The sequence below is a fragment of the Melospiza melodia genome, chromosome 24 (assembly GCF_035770615.1).
Source record: "Melospiza melodia melodia isolate bMelMel2 chromosome 24, bMelMel2.pri, whole genome shotgun sequence".
Taxonomy (NCBI): Eukaryota; Metazoa; Chordata; class Aves; order Passeriformes; family Passerellidae; genus Melospiza; species Melospiza melodia.
Genome location: NC_086217.1, coordinates 1013471 through 1016422, shown reverse-complemented (window position 1 = coordinate 1016422; position 2952 = coordinate 1013471).

The window sequence follows — 2952 nt, the reverse complement described above, 5'->3', positions numbered from 1 at the left end:
TTTATATCGGTGTTAATGAGGCTCATACATATTGCAAAGGCGAGCTCACTATTGGTTAGTTACTTATCAGCCAACTACGCCTACTTCTGCATTCTTGTGGATATTTTATTGAAACTATTCTTCATATTTCTGCCAAAGATGTTCTCCCCTATCCTGTTGCTGCACCAAGGGCACAATGTCCTTGCCTGTCATTGGACACTGACTACTGACTCCTATACTTGTCCCCTTCAAGCTTAACCAGCAGCATTATGTCGACATGACCTGTCTCAGTTAACCAACTGTCCACAAAGCTCTTCACACTTCTCCCATTTTTCTGTTGAACAAGCATAGTCTGATTAAATGCAGCGGATGTCATTCTTTGCACCATGTTCTGTAAGCACATGCAAAAACATGGCAAAATTAACACTACTAACAGAGCTATAATGCCCACTATAATGCTAACTTTAACAACCGAACGTAACCATGATCCCAGGCCTAACGATGAGAGCCATCCATCAGTACCGAAACCTGATTCTACCTTGTAAGTTTCCAGTTAACCTTCGCAATTCTGCGAGCTGGGCATGGATGGACTGTGAATGGTGAGAAAGGTTCATGCAACACATGCCCTCAAATTCTTCACAGCCATGGCCTTGTGCAAGTAAAAGAAAGTCAATCGCAGCTCTGTTTTGAAGCGTTGCATGGCAAATAGAATCAACATCAAGCAAAAGGCTGGAAAGTGCCAAAGACGTGGCATTGGTTTGCTTTGCAAGCCAGCATCCCAACTTATTTAGGGCACCATGGTCACCTGCAGCTACCACCCCTTGAGTCAGAAAGGATGCTGCAATTATGGCCCCTGGGGACCAAAATTTTACATCGTCTTTACAGTCAGCAGTAAATGCATGGATCATTCTCTTATGTCGATGATGGCGGTGGCTCATGTTTAATATCATGGATGTATTGGGTGTAAGCAGAGACAGCCGTCCAATTGTACATGGCCCCCCGTGCAGCATCGATGAGACACCGGGCCAAGCACTGGTGTCAATTGCCCACATATTAAGAAGTAACCTGCTGGCAATTGAATAGGGCCATTTGATGAGATTGACACTCTCCCTGTGGTATAATTGCACCAAGCTGTTGCATTACGATACACAGCCATGCTGGAAGTTACAATAGTGGAATGGTTCTTGGCTGAAAGCTGGCTTTTACGGTTAAAATTAAGGCATGCATCTGCCATCACTGAACCTAACAGCTCCAATTCTTGGGGTTCCTGTGGTGCTATGAGGAAGTGAGAAACCCATTGTTCCCAATTATCTACACTTGTCTTAGGATTGTCAGTGTTGCAGGTGGGTACACCTGAGGGACATGGCCAGGGATCTGCTGGTAGCCCAACCAAGCAAGTTGTAAATGGATTACCGGGAGAAGATAATGACAGGCAAATAGCCTCCTGGCTAGTTAAGTTTGCCAGGGTGACCCAAATGTTAGTCTTAGGCTGAGGTGGGGCCCATGCATGATGAGTTTTCACTTCTCCGGCAGCATCTGCACTGTCTGCTAAGAGGGTGAAGATTAGTAAGGCAACAGCATAAATTTGCCACATCACCCTGATCTTCCCAGGCGCTGCTTTGAACCACCCAGACATTTGGGAGATAAACATGTTTCTCACAAGTCATTAAGAATGTGTCTTCTTTCCTTTCCCCTTTTTATCTCCTTGATTTGCCCAGATTTAACCTCTTTAGGTCTCTCAGACAATTGTCCCACACTTGGTTGGGATCTTGATCTCCCGAAATTGGACCTATTACACTTGACTGTGAAAGGGGAATACCCCAACCACACTTAGACTGTAAGATATGCGACTTGGATTGTCCCAAAGCACGTTTAACTAAATGCTGGGTTTCCCACCTAAACCACGTGAGAATTTTCTGTTCTGGGGATTCATACAACTGCAATCCTTGGTGGCCAGGTAATCCTGGCAAGCAGAACTTCAGGCCAATAAAGGCCTGAAGTTCTGCTTGCCAGGAGCCCAACTGCCAATAAAATTCACAGCTCCTGCATCACAACTCAGATCATTGGGTCTGATGTACCCACTTAGTTTGCTGACAACCCCACAAAAAAACAATACCCATGCAGCACACTGTCTATTTTGACAATCAATACAAGCTAGGTTCCTAAGCCCTCTAAATTCAAACGTAGAAAGCGCTGGAAGCAGGCTTAGTATATTATCTAAGGATTTGCACCGATCAACCGCTCGGTCGATAGCCAAACTACACTGTCCTTTCAGCTTAAGAAGTATTGGTCAAAGGATGATCAACAGCTTCGTCTCTATTCGCTGACAGTCTTCTGTGCTCAGTTGATGGAGTTCTGGTGGTTCCATCTAACACAGCTGCTCGGGTCCATTCAGCAGGTAACCATAAGGATCCTGTAGGGGTAGAGACACAAAGATATCCGCGACTCCAATATAACACCTTAGCAGGACCTTGCCATTGTCCTGTTTTGGGATCTCTGTATTTTACCCATACGTCCTGCTTTACACTTTCTTTCTCCTGTACATAGTGGCGAATTACAGCAGGAACTTTGCTTTCCCCAAAAACACACAAGTGATTTAAAACAAACACCTTAACAATCTTTCTTGCAGCTCTCTAATATCTTTGTATTTACCTAGATATCTTTTCAAGGTACCATTAGCTCTTTCTATGATTGCTTGCCCTGTCGGGGAATTAGGAATGCCTGTCACATGTTCTATCCCCCACATTTGCATGAACTGCTTTATTCTTTTGCTGCAGTAGGCAGGTCTGTTATCTGTCTTAATACACCGTGGCACTCCCATTACTGCAAAGTAGCTGCTGAGGTGCTTCTCCACTTGCCTGGCTTTGTCACCAGTCTGTGCTGCGGCCCATATAAAATGATTATAGGTGTCTATAGTAAGATGCACATACTTCATCCTACCAAACTCAGCAACGTGTGACATCCATTTGCCAG